The sequence below is a fragment of the Lithobates pipiens genome, unplaced genomic scaffold (assembly GCF_037356315.1).
Source record: "Lithobates pipiens isolate NorthernLeopardFrog02 unplaced genomic scaffold, aLitPip1_a1.2 Scaffold_8, whole genome shotgun sequence".
Classification (NCBI taxonomy): domain Eukaryota; kingdom Metazoa; phylum Chordata; class Amphibia; order Anura; family Ranidae; genus Lithobates; species Lithobates pipiens.
In genome coordinates this window covers 577,162,371-577,184,111 of record NW_027507903.1, presented here as the reverse complement: position 1 = coordinate 577,184,111, position 21,741 = coordinate 577,162,371, and the positions used below count along the sequence as shown (strand labels likewise).

The 21,741-nt window shown below is 40.9% G+C and overlaps 1 protein-coding gene across 2 annotated transcripts in view; it reads left to right on the top strand.

Moving 5' to 3' along the window:
- The first annotated feature begins 226 nt into the window (after positions 1–226).
- LOC143961081 (sphingosine 1-phosphate receptor 1-like) overlaps positions 227–21,741 on the top strand; it is a 46,131-nt gene continuing 24,616 nt past the window's right edge. The window contains exon 1 of one of the 2 annotated variants that reach the window (XM_077470231.1): positions 227–391. The gene's annotated coding sequence lies outside the window, so the exon portion shown is untranslated. Of the gene's footprint in view, positions 392–21,604; positions 21,695–21,741 lie in introns of those variants that run through there. The other variant, XM_077470232.1, reaches the window with a different exon arrangement.

Sequence of the window (21,741 nt, the reverse complement as noted above, 5' to 3'; positions counted from 1 at the left end):
CTAATGCGCCATGAGTTACACATGTAGTAATTATTAGCAGGGGTTCCCTAAGACCTGCAAAGTATTTCTAGGGTTCCTCCCAGTTAGAAAGGTTGATGTAAAGTAAGAGAAGAGGAGGTAGTGTGTGAGTGAGCAGGGGGAGGACGCTGAGCAGATATAGGGTTGTGTCAGACAAGGGTTGAGGAAGGATAGTTTGATATATGAGGACAGGCAAGCTGGGCAGGCTTTTCATATGTAAGCAGCATAGAGGATGGGCAGGGCAATGCTGAGCTGGATCCCTACAGGAGGAGGTCTCAGTCTTATCTGCTGCCTGGAGCAGGCACAGGGCTGGGGTCTCCTCTCTCTCCTCCTCTGAAGTTTGGATTTAGCAGACAAAACTTTGCTGTGCAAGGTAGGTCCCCACTGCTTCATTGCTTGTCTTTGTCCATCTCAGCAGCAAACTTTTCATTGAGTTTTGCTCTTGTTCCCTTGACAGCCTGCAGCACATTGCAGTGGAATGCAAGTAAAATGTTCACCGTCCCCCTAAACCAGCATCCATCCAGTGCTCCTAGGGTGAGATTAAATCCAGATGTGGAATACCTTCCATAGAGTTCTGGTATAGTAGAGTGTAAGCTCTGCCTTACTTCTCCTGGACCTGCTGAACAGTCTTTTCCCACGGCTGTAGCCACTTGTCACCTATTGTCGGGAAAGGACTAATTGATGGATGAGCATTACCTCATCCCGGGATTGGCACAATAGATAGATTAGCGGGAGAAATAGCTGTTTCTTTTCTGTAGATACGTTGGGGCTGATTAACGAAAACTGGAATAAAGAGAAAAAAAAATCAGCAAATTGAGTCTTTTGTCCATGGAACTCCTTCAGGTTCTTTTGGGCAACCGGTGGGATCTTTTTTTCCATTGTAGTCCTTCAGGTTCTTTTGGGCAACCGGTGGGATATTTTTTCCATGGTAGTCCTTCAGATTCTTTTGGGCAACCGGTGGGATCTTTTGTCCGCCGCGGCAGGTTCTTTTGGGCAACCGGTGGGATCTTTTTTCCATGGTAGTCCTTCAGATTCTTTTGGGCAACCGGTGGGATCTTTTGTCCGCGGCAGGTTCTTTTGGGCAACCGGTGGGATCTTTTTTCCATGGTAGTCCTTCAGATTCTTTTGGGCAACCGGTGGGTTCTTTTGTCCATGGTAGTCCTTCAGATACCTTGGGGTAACCAGTTGGGTTTTCTCTTTCTGATCAATTAAGGAATCTGGTTGCTAGAAAGAACTGCTTCCTCTGCTGTAGCTAGACAGTTAAGCATCTTTGTTTCTGATGAAAGGATAAAGTTGGTTGCTATGGGCAACAGCACCGTTTATCACCAATTTTTAGAAACTCCTGTCTCTCTTTTCGGAGCAGATGTTTTTTTTCACCATAATAAAGAAGTTATTATATATAAAGATATGTTTAGTTACACTGAAAAAAATTTTTTTTCTTTTGTTCCCTTAGCCCTTGTTTGGTGCGATTTGTCATGCCATTTGACAGTTCCAAATCACATGACACAACACACCCCATTGTCGGCAATGGAATTGTTCAAATTGCCGCCACTCATGTCACAACAACTTTGAAAAAAGGTTCCCGCACTACTTTTTTCAGATTTCATTGTAAGTTGTATAGACTTCTGTTAAGCAAAGTCGCAAGCCGTAATGAAATCGGAGGTGCAAATTGCACTGATCTGGCGGTTTTGAAATCGTGCTGAAGTAGTTAAACATCAATGTGAACCAAGGCTGAAGTAGTTAAACATCAATGTGAACCAAGGCTTAGGGCTCACTTAGATATGCAAAGAAATTTTAGCTCCCATTAATGCAATTAAAATGGTATTAAAGTATTTTTTTTAAACTGGCACCTACAGCTAAGCCTATAATATGGCTTACCTTTAGTTACAGTGAATATCTCGTAAACTTGCACAGTTAAGGAGATATTCACACTGCATGCAGCCAATGACATCACCAGCGCATGCGCTGTGAAGGGATGGCATACCTGCTCTGTGCCTCGGCCATGACCCCTGTGCGCATGCGTGGGAGTTATGACATGGCAGCTTGGCCAATCAGAAGGCCAGAGCACACAAACTTAGAAGGAAGATCAAATGAAGATGGAAGCCCTGTCAGCCATTACAGAGCGCCACTGAAGGGCTTCATTCTTAGGTAAGCATTTCCTAATGTGCTAGTATGCAATGCATACTAGCACATTATGCCACTGCATTATGCCACTGCAATTTCGCACACTTTTGAAAGGGGTTCATGGAGATTCAATAATGCTCATGAAACGCCTGCTTTTGAAGCTACCCAGTTCATCGTATAGATATGGTATAGTTATATAACGTTCAGTAGACTGTGACTAATTGCCACTAACTTTGTTTTCCTTTTAAAGCGGACCTTTAGTCATTTTTTGAACTTTCTATCTATTTAATCTTCTGCCCTTGTTGTATTAACTTTGGATAGTAAAACATTTTTGTTCTGCCAATAAATACCTTATACAGCCCACTTTCTGTTCCTTGTCTGGCCATTAGCCTAGGCCAGGGATATACAATTAGCGGACCTCCAGCTGTTGCAAAACTACAAATCCCATCATGCCTCTGCCTCTGGGTGTCATGCTTGTGGCTGTCAGAGTCTTGCTATGCCTCATGAGACTTGTAGTTCTGCAACAGCTGGAGGTCTGCTAATTGCATATCCCTGGCCTAGGTTTATGACATCATGCACAGCTCTCTCTCACTCTCTGAGAGTTTGCCAGGAAGGGAGGGGGAAATTAGTCATAAGAGGGCCAATGAAAGCTGCAGAGCTGGAGGTGTGACTCTGTGTATCTGTGTAAATCCAGGAAGTGAACAGGCAGCAGCTTCAGCTGCCCATAGTTAAAATGGTTGCAGCCAGACTAGACTCAGTGGAGGGAGATTTCTGCAGCGTATTTGGCAAGTACAGAATCACAGTTTATATAAAATAATATGCAAAGTGGTTGGAGGGAAGCTTCAGAATGGCAAAGAGGTTTTTATTACAAATGATGTGAGCAGACTGCAGTTCCTCTTTAATCTTAACAAAAACATTAACCGATTATATTAACTTTCATGTACAAAGAGCTGAACATGTATCTAAACTCAAGAACATAAAAGGAATGTATTTACCTTTCCTTAGGCTACATGCACACAGGCAGTTTTCCCAATCAGTGTTGGCGTTTTTAAATGCCCAGGAGGTATAGGAACACCGTCCAGCCCCACTGCCAGAAGCCTCTGATAATGGTAATCCTGCCAGGAACATACGTCCTTATGAAGAATTTGGATTTTCCGAATTTCTTTTTATTGGATATGTTTTATAGCAGAAAGTAAAAGATACTGTTTTTTGTTTTTTTCCCAAAATTGTTTTTGTTTTTTTCTTTATAGCGCCAAAAATCAAAAACCCAGTGGTGATCAAATACCGAAAGAAAGCTCTAATTGTGGGGGTAAAAAAAATTATATAAATGTAATTTGTGGACAGCACTGCACGACCGCGCAATTGTCAGTTAAAGTAAAGCTTTGCCAATTAGTAAAAAATGGCCTGGTCATAAAGGGGTGTAAAACTTCCGGAGGGCAAGTGGTTAGGATTTGATGCATTTTTGCTGGAAATAAATAGTAGATCTGCATCGCTGCGTACACTGAACATGAGCAAAATACATTTCCAAATAGATATCTGATCGTTGTACTACACTTCAGTACTGTCCATGATATCTTTTTTTTATTATTATTATACATGATTTATATAGCGCCAACAGTTTACGCTTTACAATGTAGAGAGGGACCAGCACAATAGAAAAGGTACAGGAGGGCCCTGCTCATAGAGCTTACATTCTAAAGTTAGGGGGTGGTGGTACAAAAGCTAATAGATGCATGGAATGATTTGATGGGGGTGGCTCGGGGACAGTTGTTAGGTGGGTGTGGGATAGGCTTCCCTGAATAAGTGAGTTTTGAGGGTGGACAGGTTAGGGGGCTGATCAGATAAACTGGGGCAGGGAGTTCCAGAGGATGGGAGAGGCTTTGGAGAAGTCCTGAAGGCGAGCATGGGAGGAGGTAACAAGGGAGCTAGAAAGCAGGAGGTCCTGGGAGGAGCGGAGGGGGGCGATTTTCTTAGCACAACTACGTTATCGGGACAAGCTTTTGGCGGTCTACCGACCCCTTTTACACTGGGGCTGTTATAGCAGCGCTTTTCGGTCAATAGCGGGGTGCTTTTAACCACCGCTTACGACTGAACAAAGGGTTAATAGCGCCCGTGTAAAAGCACTCAGGCTTTTACACGGGGGTGGCTTGAGTGGCACTTTTCAGGCTAGCGCTAAAACTCGTGAAAAGCGCCCCAGTGTGAAAGGGGTCAAGGTCTGATTATCGGTACTGCATTGACATTAGAAGAAGGTGGTAGACCCCTGAAGGCTTGTTGGTTGGTTCACAAAAAAAAACTATTATGGACAATAATCAACTGTAGTACAAAAATGGAAGATCTATTTGGAACTAGTGTCCTTCGGTCATGTGCAATGTATGGAATGATGTCAACCTATTATTTGTCTCCAGTAATAAATGCATCAAATCCTAAATAAATGAAACATTTGTTCTGACACTCATGTAGTGAACCCAATGTTGTATTTGCCCGGTGATCATGATATGGCAATGCAGTAAATCATATAAAAGACGTGATTTCCACTATTATCAGTTTTAGTATTGATGGAAAATTAATTGTAGCTGTTGCTTTGTAAAGACAGCGTTGTTTGTGAGTTGAATCAGTCGACTTAGGCTTCATGTACACAGGATGTTGTTCAACCTCTCCTGAACGATTTGACAGCTAGAAACCGGTGACTTTTAGCCGCTTTTAAATGCCGCATTTAGTTGCGTTTAGCCGCGTTTGCGTCTAGAAGCGTTTGAAAAAGAAAAACCTTTTTTTTTTCAAAATAGCCAAAAATGAAAAATGAAACGCGAGTTACCATGTTTAGCTGTGTTTGGCGTTTGAAATGCCTCTAAACACAGCTTCTGAACGCATTTTTTTGGCCTTACCTGTTGGTAGATATTAAGACGTCACCCCGTCCGTCAGTGGACAGACAGATCTGATACAATAAAATCTATAAAATGGGTATTTTCTCCAAATGATAATCTCCATAGTGACAGCAATGCATTCCCTCCATCTCTAGCAATATTTGTCTGTGTGGTTTGGTGACTTTTAGATCATTATGTCACTTGGCGGAAGCTCAAACTACATCTGGAACGCCATCTTCTAGATTTGACTTGTACTGAATACTGTCATTAACCACAAGCAGAGTTGGTATAAGTCAGGCTAGACATATAGGCATAGTTTTCTCTATCTAGAGCAGCACGATTTTGGCTAAAATGAGAATCACAATTTTTTTGCTTAGATTAAAGATCACGATTCTCGCGGCGTAACATCATCTTTCACATTATACAAAAATATTGGGCTAACATTACTGTTTAATTTTTTTTAATGAATTGGTGTATTTTTTTCCAAAAAAATTGTGTTTGAAAGACCACTGCACAAATACAGTGTGACATATATAATTCCAACAACCACCATTTTATTCTCTAGGGTCTCTGCTAAAAAAATATACATAATGTTTAGGGGTTCTGAGTAATGTTCTAGCAAAAAAAAAAGATTTTAACGTGTAAGCAGCAGGAGTCAGAAAAAGGTTAAGTCTTTAAATGGTTAAACTTCTCTCATCTACAGACAGAAGTTCATCCCTTTGATCTAAGAACTAAATGTTACTTTGTTTATAGTTATCCCTGATGTTGTGATAAAAATTGGTAGGCTGCCTGGATATTTTTTTTTCAGCTGTCAGAGAACTCCCTGCACTTGTTAGATAGAATCGGGAAATGCTGTTTTAGAATCGGGAAGGGAAAAGGATCGCGATTAATCGTGCAGCTCTAATCTATGCTAAACATCGTGAATGGAGCAATCTCGCATTTTGCTATTGTATTCTGACAGCCATGACACCCGCAGCTGTCCGAATACCTGAACAGTGACTGCATCTGATTGGTACAGTCATTGCTGCTCAGCAACTGATCGAGGCTCGGTTCAAAGTTTGCTTTGGATCATTTCTGCAGTGCTCTTTGCTGTGCACATGCAATTTTTTTGCAATTTGCATTTTGAATTTTTTATGGTTTTTTTTGGGGCCAATTTGTTGTTGGGTAGATAAAAAAAATGTAAATCATGGTAAAATCATAGTAAAATTGCTGCAAAATTGTGGAAGAAACACACTACATGCTTTTATGCAGCTTCTCCATTGAAGTCTATTGAAAAGAAAAGAAAAAAAAAAAAGGACCATTTTGTGTTTAAAAAAGTCCCTGAACCTCCTCCCACTCCCCCCCCCCCGCTAATTCCCCCATAATAGCTAGCAAGCCTCTTGCTATGGGAAAACTCGAGCAGACACGCCCCCGAGTCGCGCTCCTGTAAATAGACATTGTCCGTTCACACACTGAGAGCCCCTCAATGGCTCACTGGCTGTGATTGGCAGTAGCAGGAACCAATGGCTCCCACTGCTGTGTGAGCCAATGAGGAGAGAGAGAGAGATGGGTGAGCTGCTGCTCTCATGCACATCGCTGGATCGAGATGGGGGTCAGATAAGTATAATAAGTATAATATTATATAAGTATAATATCTGTAAAGTCCATCCAAGTTGTATTCTGTATTGAACCCTGATGGAGCAGGAGTGATGTTGCCCCGAAATGTGTTGGCTGTTTTTATATTACTTTTTTTTATCAACGATTAAAATGATCCATCCAATTTGGGTCTGGTGCTCCTTACTGTATTTCTATGGTCTGATTGGATGCAGTCGGCATTCAGCTGATAATTTCTCGCATTTCCATTTTTCCAATCAGTATTTTTGTCAAGCTGGGCAGTGCTGACGGAGTGACTCCAGGCTTGAATTTGAGCTGTGTATGGTCGCCCTTAAAAGTTAAAGGGTTTGTGCACACTTGCAGTGCTCTCTGAAGAGCGATCAATGTTTTGATCGCTCATCAGAGAGCACTTGATAGGTGGTGAGGAGCCCTTGTATTGCCTCCTTATCTCCCTGATTTAACCCCTTGATCAGCACATGTGGCTGTGGGGCAGTTTCAGCATGGCCCCATTCACTTAAATGTGTTACATTCAACGGGCGCTACCCCCCCCCCCCCCCCCCATAATTCCTGGCATGTTCACAAAGCAAAACATTGTGAACATGGCATGTGTACACCCCTGGCCGCTGCCTCTCCAGCAAAAGGGGGTAGTATTTTGGGGGGGGGCAGTAAAAGCACAGCTCAACTGCAAGGTTTTACAGTCCCCCAACCGCTAATGACCAAAGACCATTTGCTGTGCACATTAACCACTTAAGTACTGAGCCTCGTTTTGAGATTTGTTGTTTACAAGTTAAAAGCAGGTTTTTTTTTGTTTTTTTACTGGAAAATTACTTAGAACCCCCAAACATTATCCTTTTATTTTTTTTTCTAACACCCTAGAGAATAAAATGGCGGTCGTTGCAATACTTTCTGTCACCCTATATTTGCGCAGCGTTCTTACAAGCGCACTTTTTTTGGAAAAAATACACTTTTTTGAATTTAAAAATAAGACAACAGTAAAGTTAGCTAAAATTTTTTTTATATTGTGAAAGGTAATGTTATGCCAAGTAAATTGATACACAACATGTCACGCTTCAAAATTGCGCCCGCTCGTGGAATAGCGACAAACATTTACCCTTAAAAATCTCCATAGGCGACGTTTAAAAAATTCTACAGGTTGCACGTTTTGAGATACAGAAGAGGTCTAGAGCTAGAATCATTGCTCTCACTCTACCGATCGCGGCGATACCTCACATGTGTGGTTTAAGCATAGTTTTCATATGTGGGTGCTGCTCACGTGTGCGCTCACTTCTGCATTTTGTATCAACCTGCGTTTTCTTTGTAAACTGAGATCTGATTTAACGCATGTTTTTAACCACTTGACGACCAGCGACATACCCGTACGCTGCTGGACTTTCAGTGGTTATGCCGGGATAATGCCTACAGCTGCAGGCATCATCATTCTGGTCTTGTATTTTTTAGCCAGCGGTCAGCCCCCCCCCCGTCTCCTTCCATGGCTCTCCTGGGCTTTACCATCCCACTGAGGAAACCCGAAAGTGCAGCCAGTGGTCCTGTCTGTTAACCATAAAGCTGATTGGAGACCAGAACGGCTCCAATCATCTCTATGGTTTAAGAAAACAGAAGCTACAAGTATTTTATCACTTCCGGTTGATAAAGTGGAAGTAAACGTCCATCGATTATTTGTACCTATAGGTAAGGCTATAATAAGGCTTACCTATAGATAATGTAAATATCTTCTAAACGTGGGCCATGTAGGAGATAAATACTGTGTATGCAGCTGATGACAACTCCGGCGCCTGCGCTCTGATGGAAAGGCCATCTGTGCTGTTTCTTCAGAGCCCTGTGGCGTGACCGGCGGTTACCGTGCGCACGCGCTGGAGTGGCATCCCGCAGGCCAGGCCAGTTACACAGCTGGAGTCTGTGGACCCAGAAGGAAGACGGTTGAAAATGGATGAGGTCTCCAGTGGTGACAATGAAGGCTTTATTTGCAGGTAAGTTTCACATAATGTGCTAGTGTGTGATGCATACTAGCACATTATGACTTTACTTTGCAAGTAAGAAAAAAAAAAAACACACAAACCGTTTACTTTCTCTTTAACAAAACCTTAGTGGTTTGAAAAAAAGCATCGGATCCCAACGATCTTGGTATGATCTGAAGCTTTTAAAGGCAGAGGAGAGATCTGGGGTCTAACAGATCTAACAGACCCAAGATCTCTCAGTAACGAGTACCTGTCACTGCCTAATGCTATCACAGGGGATATTAACATTCTCTGTGATAAAAAACAAAACAAAAAAAAAAAAACATTAAATTAAAGGGACAGTGTAAAAATAAAAAATAAATAATATAAATAATTGAAAAAATATATAAAAGTGCCCCCATTCCTCCTTGCACAAAGGCAAACGCACACGTCGGTCCTGCACGTGCGCAAACACCGATCACACCACACATGTGAGGTATCACCGTGAATGACAGATTGTGAGCAGTAATTCTAGCACCAGACCTCCTGTGTTGATCAAAAGTGGTAACCTGTAAAGACTTTAAAAGGTGCCGCCTATGAATAATAAAATGTACGTACATTAGTCCGTCGCGATTGCATGGGCATGCACAATTTTAAAACATGACATGGTTTATATTTTATCAAATTATTGGTTTATATATTGTGTATTAAAATTAAAAAAGTGTCATTTGCATTTGAAAAACTACTGCATCTACCGTGTGACATAAAAACTTGCAACACTCACCATTTTATTCTCTAGGGCCTCTGCTTTAAAAAAAAATAATAATAATGATAATGTTTGGGGATTCTAAGTAATTTTCCAGCAAAAGATACTGATTTGTACATGTAAACAAAAAGTGTCAGAAAAAGGCCTGGTCTTCGAGTGGTTAATGCATTTTTAAATTTAGAATTTGGAGTGGGTGGGGTTAATAGCCATTAACCAAGGCCAGCCTATAAGCCTACCGATGCACTAAAATGGAGACATGTCATAGTGTGGTTTGCAAAACGCGAAAGTGAATATGGAAGTTGGGCACGTGCATTAAACTGCAATAGAGGTTTAATTGGAATTTTCTTTGAATATACAGTTACTGTTTATCTAACAGTATCTGTTTATCAGTAAACAATAAAAATCCAATCATTTATGCAATTCATAGGCCAACCAGAAATGTTCATCCAATCTGCAAAGCTATGACCCTGGACAATCGTTAAATCGTGAATTGTTTTACTGCAAGTTTGCTAATTGTGCAAAGCAGAGCTTCCTACAATGTGATTACACAATCTACAAAGTTTTGTACTAATATAAAAAAAATGAAAAAAATTCTACAATCAAAATATAAGCATTTAAAGAAAACAAAATAGGGATAATCTTTTGCAGACTCTAACAGCTTTTCTTCTAAGATCGCTCTGTATTTGGCTCCATCCATCTTCCTCCCAACTCTGACCAGCTTCCCTGTCCCTGCTGAAGAAAGGAATCCCCACAACATGATGCTGCCACCACCATGTTTCACAGTGGGGATGGTGTGTTCAGGGTGATGTGCAGTGTTTTGGTCTCACCATTTAACCAGAGCACCTTCTTCCACAAGTTTGCTGTGTCTCACAAACTGCAAACGGGACTTCTCATGGCTTTCTTTAACCAATGGCTTTCTTCTTGCCACTCTTCCATAAAGGCCAGATTTGTGGAGTGCACGACTAATAGTTGTCCTGTGGACAGATTCTCCCACCTGAGCTGTGGATCTCTGCAGCTCCTCCAGAGTTACCATGGGCCTCTTGGCTGCTTCTCTGATTAATGTTCTCCTTGCCCGGCCTGTCAGTTTAGGTGGACGGCCATGTCTTGGTAGGTTTGCAGTTGTACCATACTCTTTCCATTTTCGGATAATGGATTGAACTGCACTCTGTGAGATGTTCAAAACTTGGGATATTTTTTTTATAAACTAACCCCGCTTTAAACTTCTCCACACCATTATCCCTGACCTGTCTGGTGTGTTCCTTGGCCTTCATGATGCTGTTCATTCACTAAGGTTCTCTAACAAATCTCTGAGGGCTTCACATAACAGCTGTATTTCTACTGAGCTTAAATTACCCACAGGTGGACTCTATTTACTAATTAGGTGATTTCTGAAGGCAATTGGTTTGATTTTAGTTAGGAGTATCAGAGTAAAGAGGGCTGAATACAAATACACGCCACACTTTTTTAGATATTTATTTGTAAATACATTTGAAAACTATTTTAAATTTTCCTTCCACTTCACAATTATGTGCCACTTTGTGTTGGTCTATCACATAAAATCCCAATAAATTTAATTTACGCTTTTGGTTGTAACATGAAAAAAATGTGGAAAATGTCAAGGGGTATTAATACTTTTTTAAGGCACTGTATATATACATATATATCTATCCACGTCTAGATGCCTAAATGCATTGAGTTGCTGCCATGCGATTGGCTGATTAGCAATTTGTGTTACCAAGCAATCGAACAGGTGTACTTAATAAAGTGGCCGGTGAGTGGAATAATTTTTCTGCAGTGTTCATAAATAATGCCACGTCAGGAGCTCACGACCATGTGCAGCTTCCGTTCAGCATCCCACAGTGGTGTTGTAGGGTTAATGAAGTCTACCACAATCAATGAGTTTACACTGTAGATAACTCGGCAACGGCAAGACAAATTTCAATCTTTAAAACAAATTCTATAGTGATCACCACGATTGCTTCTTATGTGACACATTCACCTTGAAGTGAGCCTGTGCTTTGCCCAACTACAACTAGAGCGAACTATTAGGGAAAAATCATAGGAAGCTTTCTATGACACAAGGCTCTTTCATCTCACTGATTCAATGGGAAACCCGACGAAGAGAAAAGTGTATTTCTTTATTTAGAACTTATTTTAGAAACAGTCGTATAAACAAATAAAAAAACAAAAGATACGTTAACAAAAACAAAAAATAGAAATTAGAATTTAATTAACATTAAACATAAGATTAATATAAAACAAAATAAAAGTAAAATAACAATAATTAAAAAAAAAAAAAAAAAACATTAAAATAAAAGAAAAAATTTAAATACTTAAAATATAATACATTAACAAAAAAGAAAAGTGCTGCCATTTGATGCAGAGGAACTGATAAGAGCAGTGAGGCGAATGCAAACACAAATACAACATACTACATGCAAAGCCTGTGTATTCACTTGTGGTTGAAAAAAGCAAGTACTTACATTTAAAAATAATATGCTAAAGCGGAATCAAATTCCACTATTTTTAAAGGTGTTAGGCCAGGTACACACTACCATTTTTTTTTTTTTCTGGTTCTGTTTTTTTTTTTTTGTTATTGGTGTTCATTGCTTCCTTCCAGTGGTAGCTAGGTAGTTGTGCATGCATACCATCTTGTTAAGTTGCACTGTAGTGCTTATTTTTTCTACTTTTTTTTTTTAAATTCTATTTAATTTTACACAACATGTCCTGTTTTTACACATTAGGCGTGAATTGAAGCAATAGGACATAAAGCAATTTGCTTTGTCTATGTGTTAAGACCTTATTGGCCAAGGCTGCCCAATACAACTCAGTGGGGCTGCTGTGAATGAGCCCTAGGAAGCAATGTGAGGTTTTTTTATTACTGCCTGCACTCCTATTTTCCATTCATTCATTTCCAAGATGGATTTTTTTTTTATTATTTAAATTTTTAATACTATCTTTGCTTTTATCCCTTTCTAAAGTGAGGGCAAATCTCCTCAGGAGGAGAAGGAGACAGGAAGAATAGTCCAACAAAGGTTAGAATCCTTTCCTATGCAAAAAAAAGTTTGGCTAGAGTTCCACTTTAAAACTATTATACAATTATTATAAAAATTAAATTAATTAAAAATTAAAATAAAAAAATTCTTTAAACTGAGAGGACCTATCTTGATTTTCGTCACCAACCCACCTATGGTTGTAGCTAACTCAGGCATTTAGGAATAATAAATTTCAGGGTCAAAATAACACAAATAAGAACACTTTGAATTTCTAACTATAGTAAAAATCATCGGAAGCTTTCAAGGCACAAGGCCCTTTCATCTCACTGATTAGAGGGGCAGTCTGATGAAGGGACCACGTGTCTTCAAAGTGTAGTTCTTTATTTAGAACTTTGCTAGAAACAGTCATATAAACATTACAAACAAAAAAAATATATGTTAATAAAAATATAATCCAAAAAGAAATTAGAACTGAATTAACATTAAAAATCCAATTAATTAGAAATAATTAAAATAAAACAAATTAAAATAATAACAATAATTTAAATAAACAAAGTAACATGAAAGTAAAAAAAAAAAAAAAAAATAAATTAAAAAACATTAAAGTAAAAATGTAAATAATTAAAAAAAAATGTCATTAAAATAAAACATTAAAGTAAAAATGTAAATAAATAAAATATAATACATTTTAAAAAAGGGAAAAAAAACATACATTACAAACTACATTAACAAAAAGAATAGTACATATGCCATTGAACACAGTGGTGCCTATAAGAACAGTGAAGTGAATACAAACACGAAACCAGCATAAAAAACTACATGCAGAGCCCATTTTCTCACTTGTGGTTAAAAAAAGCAAGTATTTCACCACACATGTAAAACATTGCAAATATGAAAAGAAAGTTGCTGTTAACAGGTCCTTGTGCTACAGTAATGCTTTTCTTTTTGAGCTGCCACATTTAATGCGAGTGTTTCAGTTTCTTAAATATTGCCAATAGATTTGCTGCGAGAGACAAGGATCAGTAAGGCACAGAGGTGCAACTTCCTCCAACAGGAAGCAGAGCCTGCATATGTAATGTGCAAAAATTGTTGCCCCCATATACAGTGCCTTGAAAAAGTATTCATACCCCCTTGCAACTTTCCACATTTTTTTTATGTTACAACCAAAAATGCAAATGTATTTTATTGGGATTTTATGTGATAGACCAACACAACTTAATTGTGAAGTGGAAGGAAAATGATAAACGGTTTTCAATTTTTTTTTTACAAATAAATATATGAAAAGTGTGGTGTGCATTTCTATTCAGCCCCTTTACTCTGATACCCCTAACTAAAATCTAGTGGAAACAATTGCCTTCAGAAGTCACCTAATTAGTAAATAGAGTCCACCTGTGTGTAATTTAACCTCAGTATAAATACAGCTGTTCTGTGAAGCCCTCAGAGGTTTGTTAGAGGACCTAAGTGAACAGATAGCATCATGAAGGCCAAGGAACACACAATAAAGCCATAAGTAGTCCGGTTTGCAGTTTGCAAGAAGCCATGTGGGGGACACGGCAAACAGGTGGAAGAAGATGCTCTGGTCAGATGAGACCAAAATTTAACTTTTTGGCCTAAAAGCAAAATGCTATGTGTGGTGGAAAACTAAAACTGTACATCACCCTGAACACACCATCCCCACCGTGAGACATAGTGGTGGCAGCATCATGTTGTGGGGATGCTTTTCTTCAGCAGGGACAGGGAAGCCGGTCAGAGTTGATGGGAACATGGATGGAGCCAAATACAGGGCAATCTTAGAAGAAAACCTGTTACAGTCTGCAAAAGACTTGAGACTGTAGCAAAGGTTTACCTTCCAGCATGACAACAACCCTAAACATACAGCCAGAGCTACAATGGAATGGTTTAGATCAAAGCATATTCATGTGTTAGCATGGTCCAGTCAAAGTCCAGACCTAAATCCAATTGAGAATCTGTGGGAAGACTTGAAAATTGCTATTCACAGATGCTCTCCATCAAATCTGATAGAGCTTGAGCTATTTTGCAAAGTAGAATGGGCAAAAATTTCACTCTCTAGATGTGTAAAGCTGGTAGAGACATCCCCAAAAAGACTTGCAACTGTAATTGCAGTGAAAGGTGATTCTACAAAGTATTGACTCCGGGGGGGTCTGAATACAAATGCACGCCACACTTATGTGGCGCTTTGTGTTGGTCTATCACATAAAATCCCAATAAAATACATTTACATTTTTGGTTATAACATGACAAAATGTGGAAAATGTCAAGGGGTATGAATACTTTTTCAAGGTACATCGATAATAATTACATTTTTTTTTCATGCAATCACAGGTTCCCTCTGAGCCATTGGGGTTGATTTACTAAAACTGGAAAGTGCAAAATCTGGTGCAGCTCTGCATAGAAACCAATCAGCTTCCAGTTTTTTTTTTTGTCAAAGCTTAATTGAACAAGCTGAAGTTAGAAGCTGATTGGCTTCCATTACAGTTGCACCAGATTTTGCACTCAGTTTTAGTAAATCCGAGGGAGCAATCCACGCCAGGAGAACACGCATGCAAAATCAGACAGGCTGGTTGTACCCAAGTTGATTGATCAACTTGGGTACATTCAGCCTGCCCATAGGTGGATCGGATCTCGGCCGGTCCCTGCTGAACCAGCCAAGATTAAAACCATCTATGGCCATCTGTAGGCTCTCCTGTGCGCTTTGTCACTTGGTAGTTAACATGGCCCAATCATCCCAAGAAATGCTCTGGCTTATTGGATCATTAGTAAATATTGTACACTGTCTGGATTGTAACTGGCAGCAAGCATCAGAGGATGGTTGCATGGTCAGACTCAGTTTGATGCCAACGTAGACACCTTCATATATACACATGACCACTTGACCAATCATTCACGTATTTGCCTATGAGAAGAAAGATCTACAACTCTGGCACCTTGGGGACAAAAAGAGCAATGGGATTACAATTTTGAATGTGTCTACAGGCACCCATAAACACCTAGATGACCAACCATCATCTCAGGCCTGTGGACACAAAAATGTCCCCTGATACCCTCAGGTCAGCATTCTGACACATAGTTACTAGTTTGGTTACATTTACATTACTAAATATGAGGCGTGGAGCTCAGTAATTAGAATTTCTCCATTTCCTGGGTATAGGACTATCAGAACAATCAGCACTATTGAAATGTAAACCAAGGCACTGTATTCAATGGTAATGCATTTCTATACCCTCCAGTTACGAACATGGCCAGTGGGCTTGTGAGATTAGTGTAAACAAGGGAGGCAATGCTTTCTCTTCCAGCTTGGAATGGTTCAGTTATTCCAGGCCATGGAACAATAAACTACAATGGAAGACAAAGTACTAAGTCATTCTCAGAGGTCACAGAAAGCCAGTTCCTGCCATCTCAGCTGGAGCTTTCTGCTTGGACATTTCAAGTCTCCATCTTGCCATAGATAGGCAGATGCCTCACTGATGGCACCAGGAGATGAGACACGTGGCCATCACACATGGAATAACTGGAGTGTTTTGACTTGCTGAATTCTTCTACCCAAACTGGCCAACAAACACGTAGGGCACAGAGACGCTAGTTTCCATTTCTACAGAGAACGGGGAAGGATCAACAGTTTTATAAAAATTTTTGGTGTGTTTGAGAATAATTCGGTGCTAGAAAAAGCTTAACATTGGAAGGGAAAATTATGGCGTTTAAGGTAGCAGTGAAGTTGTTCATATTGAGCCAAAAACCCACCTTTATAGTACTGTAAAATGCAGTAGTGCCTTCCTACAGCAGAAGGTATTTTCATGTCCTCCATTCCACAAAACTCAAAAATATGATTAGTCTTAACTTTAAAGTAACTTTACAGAGCCAGCATCTCCAACTTGCATACAGCTTTTTCAGGCTTCTTAGCCCCAGTTCACACTGCTGCGGCTTGTGGCTCAGAAAGTCGCATGACAAGTCAAAACACATTGATTTCAATGGGTGCCAACGTAATTGCTGTGACTCAAGTGTCTGGGGAAAAAAAAAGTTCCTTCACTACTTGAGTGCCATAAACTGTCTTTGGTGCAATGTGAGTGCCATAAACTGCAACGTTCAAATCACAAATGTTGCAAAGAGCTTGTATATTTGTCTTATGAATGCAAAATGATCTGACTTCGGATGGCTTTATTTTAACCCTAAACTCCACTCCCAGTCCATTGTCTGATGTGTGCTTGCTTGTGCAGTGGTGGGACAAGGCCATACAAAGCCCAGGGCAAACCTGACAAATTGCGCCCCCCCCCAAAAAAAAGAATATTGCCACGCTACGATATTACTTTTATAGGACAAACTCACAAAATCTGCCCTTATAGCACAAATCCTCTTCTCCCATCCCTCTTCTTCCCAACACAAATCCCCCCAAATCACCACTCCTAGCACACCTCCCAAATTTTCCCTCCTAGAACAATTCTTACCCCCTTCTCAACACAAATCCCCACAGCGTCCTTGTGGTGCCCCCCATATCACATGATACGACAGTGCCCAGGGCAGCTTTCCCTCCTGCCCACCCCTTGTCCCGGCCCTGTGCTTGTGGGCCAGACAATCCATGCAGCTCAAAATCTCATCCCAAAGCACATTTTCTACCTAGCCAGAACATTGTACACCTAGATGTGCTCTCAGTGCAGGCTTCCAGGAGACCTAGGGATGTTCTTGACAATGAGGAACTGATCCAGCTTGTATGTTAGCATCCTACAATTTATTATTTTTAAAGATTAAGCCAAAGTTGCAAAATATCAAAGTCACAATGCTGGAAGTCACACCACTTTAGGGTCACAGAATTGTGAACCAAGTCTTATCAGTGCAAGATATGGCTATACTGGCTCTATGGTGCAGAGCTTTTGGGTACAACCATTAAGGTCATGGTAAGGAGATACAGAAGAACCAAAAAGCCCACCTCGAATGTATTGTGAGATACAGCATTGCCTTCTTATTGGTATTTACATGTCTTCATTTAATGTCTAAACTGAAGCCCTGTGAGCTACTTCTCACCCCAATAATCACCCAGGTGTTGCAGGTAAAGCTTTGCTTGCCACAGTTATGATATGTGTTGGATCCCTTGCCTGAGCTATGACAAGACTTTGTAATGTAAACTGTATACCAATGTATATCTGTCTAGGTCTAAAATAAATAGAATTTTTATGCATGCTGGATATTCTTTGTATCAGGAAATATTGTTATAAGATAGGTTAGATGTCACCATTATATGGATTATCATGTAAGACTTAGGGTAAGCCCTTGTACACATGGTTGGATATTCCGATGGACAATGTCTGATAGGACCGTGTTGGATAATCCGACCGTGTGTGGGCTCCATTGGACTACTCTGACGGACCAAGTTTTCCAGCTCGGCTATAAAATTTTCCGATAACATCTTCCGATCGGACTTTGTCCGATTGTGTGTAGAGAATTCCGATCGGACATAGTGCCACGCATGCTCAGATCAAATTCCTAGACCAAAGCTATTGGCTACTAGCCTGAACGTAGTCCCATCGTAACGAAATTACTTCATCACGTTCTGCACGATCGGATTTTCCGACAACTTTGTCCGACCGTGTGTATGCAACAGTTTTGGACAAAATCAGTCGGACAAAATCCAACGGATTTGGTTGTCAGAATGTCCGACCGTGTGTACAAGGGCAAAGAGTACAACCAATATAACAGGGCTGTGTGACTCACAAGAGTCTTTGGAGATGATTCAAGTAAAACAATTGTCTGTGATTATGTTAGTTGAGATATTATCAGGTTGAGCATTGTTTTATGATGAAGTGACATTTTCATCCCCTCAAAAAATTATAAAAGACCCACATCCTTTTCACTTGCTCCTACACCTATTTTCTCAGATTCTGCTAGTATACAGGGTGGACTTCATACTGTTTCAAAAAGCATTACATCTTTCCTGAGGCTACTGTAAGCTGCACTGTAAATGGCCAGCAGTCAGGGCCGGTGCTACCACTAGGAAAACTAGACAGCCGCCTAGGGCGCACTTCTGCCTAGGGGCGCCGGGCCATTGGTGTTCCTACTCTCTTCTCTCTGCAGCAAGCAACTAAGTCTCAGCATCAGCAGGCAGCCACCTTCGCACATAGTGTCAGAGGTGCAGCCCGACTCCCGAATGAATGGAAGCAAGTAAACATTCATTGATGGGCACTGGTAGGCTGCATTGAAGAGCATTGGTAGGCTACATTGATGGGCGTTGGTAGGCTGCATTGATGGGCGCTGGTGAGGCTGCATTGATGGGCGCTGGTGAGGCTGCATTGACAGGTGCTTCATTAAAAAAGGTGGGGTATACATGGGCAGGGGAAAGGGGGTGGAGTCAGGGGTGGAGCCAGGGGGGCGGCAAAATGAGGTTTCACCTAGGGTGTCAAAAATCCTTGCACCAGCCCTGCCAGCAGTTAACATTAGGGTGATCCAGTCAGAGAAACAAAATAAATCCTAAAAGTATTCTCTTCTCTTGCGCGGCACCTTCTTGTAAGAATTTTTGCTACCATGGCAGGGTTCCTTAACAGATGAAAGATAACTACCCGACTGGCAGTTTCTATCAGTTTCTTTGCCCATGACAATGGTCACCAGGATGAATAGAGAGAACGAATCCTCCCAGAGGGCAAACCGATAGAAATAAAACCTGTCTGGGGGTTTAACACTGTCCTATGCTAAGGCCCCATACACACTATTCGATTTTCGGCAGATTTTTGTCTTCAGGTTTACTAAAACCATGTAGTGCAAGGGCCTGCCTGATTACATACAAACTGAAACTCTTAAGGTTTGACCGCATATTATATGGTTTTGGTGAATCTGAAGACAAAAATCTGCATAAAATCTAATAGTGTGTATGGGGCCTAATGCTGGCCAAAGATGGTTCAAATGTTGGCTGATTCCCACTGAATCAGCCAAAATTGGAGCAGAGTGGTGGCCCAACCACACCACCCAACTCAGCAAAAGTCTATCTAAAAATCGGCTGAGTTGGGCAGCCAAAAAGTGACTGCCTGAATATGTATTCAGGCACTAAATCCATAAGCCGGCAGAGAAGATTCCTTCATTTTTGCTGTTGGGCTGGACATACTAATCGAATTGGTTCCTCCATCCACGCCAAACAGTGTGGACTAAAATCTTTTGTGCCAGCTATTGTATTCTAATTCTAATTAGCCACTTGGACCGCTTTCATTAGATGGCTGAAAAAAAAAAACACTGGTTATGGCTGACAGCTTCAGCCATAACCCCTGGCAAACCACAACTTATAGATACGCATTGCGATCGGCAAGTGGATACTCAACCTTCACTGACTCCACTGACTCGACAGCAGGCACACATCTGAGATACTGCCAGGGGGACAACACAATGACAGGTTGTCACTGCCGGGCACTGGAGGAAAGATTTTCCTAAAAGGTGTTCCCTAATAACCTCCCTACACCATACGCATATTTACATTTTAGTGATGTCCTCACTTAATTATATATATTTTTTTTAAAAGTTAACCTCTTCGTGCCCGCCCTATAGCCAAATGATGGCCGTAGAGCAGGCGCTTTCGTCTGGGAGGCCGTCCCTGGACGTCCTGTTTTTTACTTCCGCAATGCGCGCCGCTGCACATCGGGGAAGTTCTGTGTTTGCCGTGTCCCCCGGAGACAGGCAAACACAGATCGCTGTAAACGGCCAATCACAGCGATCGTTTACAGCGAGATCGGCGTGTCCAATGTGAGATGATCTCATATGTAAACATATGAGATCATCTCTCAGCGCCGCTCTCCCTCCTCACACAGACAGCGTGTGAGAGGGGAGAGATGAACGGCTGCAGCGGCCGTAAGTGTAAAAAAAAAAAAAAAAAAAAGTAAAAAAAAAGTGCCATCCTCCCCCAGTGCCATCCTGCCCCAGTGCCATCCACCCCAGTGCCATCCTACCCCAGTGCCATCCGCCCCAGTGCTACCTGCCCCCAGTGCCACCTGTTAGTGCTATCTGTCCCCAGTGCCACCTGTTGTCAGTGCCATTTGTCCCCAGTGCCACGTGTCATCAGTGCCACATAGTGCCATCTGTCATCAGTGCCACATATTAGTGCCATCTGTCATCAGTGCCACGTATCAGTGCCATTTGTCATCAATGCCACGTATCAGCGTCACGTGCCATCTGTTGTCAGTGTCACGTGTCATCAATGCCACTTATCAGTGCCATCTGTCATCAGTGTCATGCGTCATCGGTGCCACGTATTAGTGCCATCTGTCATCAGTGGCACGTATTAGTGCCACGTATTAGTGCCATCTGTCATCAGTGCCACATATTAGTGTCATCATTGCCACGTATCAGTGCCATCTGTCATCAGTGTCACGTGTCATTGTCCTGGTGCTCCAGGGCCTTCAAAAGTGTAATAAGTAGTCAACAAGTTAGATGTGTAATTTATGATGGCGCTCCCTGCATGTTGGGCCTCTCTGTGTGGCCAGGCTGTGAAAAAGTCCCACACATGTGGTATTGTAATACTCAGGAGGAGTAGCAGAATTTTTTTGGGGGTATCATTTGTGGTATACACGTGCCATGTGAGAGAAATAACCTATTACAACGACAATTTTGTGGAAAAAAAGAAAAAAAAGGAAAAATCTTAATTTTGCAAAGAATTGTGGGAAAAAAAATGACAACATCAAAAACCTCACCATGCCTCTTACTAAATACCTTGGAATGTCTACTTTCCAAAAAGGGGTCATTTGGGGGGTATTTGTACTTTCCTGACTTGTTCGGGTCACAAGAAGCGAGATAGTCCACCAGTACATCAGATGTGATCAATTTTTGTGCGATTCGCACCACAGCTTGTCGACTCTCTAACTTTCACAAAGACCAAATATTATCCACTAATTTGGGTTATTTTTACCAAAGATATGTAGCAGTATAAATTGTGGCCAAAATTTATGAAGAAAAATTTATAATTTGCATAATTCGGTCACAGAAACAAAGAAATATGCGTTTTTTTTTCAAAATTTTCGGTCTTTTTTCATTTATAGCGCAAAAAATAAAAACCCCAGAGGTGATCAAATACCACCAAAAGAAAGCTCTATTTGTGGGAAAAAAAGGACAAAAAATTAATTTGGGTACAGTGTTGCATGACTGAGTAATTGTCATTCAAAGTGTGAGAGCACCGAAAGCTGAAAATTGGTCTGGTCAGGAAGGGTGTTTAAGTGCCCAGTAAGCAAGTGGTTAACTTAGTGCTTAATAAATAGTTAATATGGCATTGTTTACACAGGCAACAAAAACAGGTGGTTTGGATTTGCCTTAGCATGGAGAGAAGATAGGGCTGTGCACATGCATATGTTTGAATTGCCACATATCATGGTGAAGCAAAACTTACACTGTCCTCAGAGTCCGGTAGGTGTTGAAGCTTTGCAATTGCCTCCATTGACTACTATTGTAGT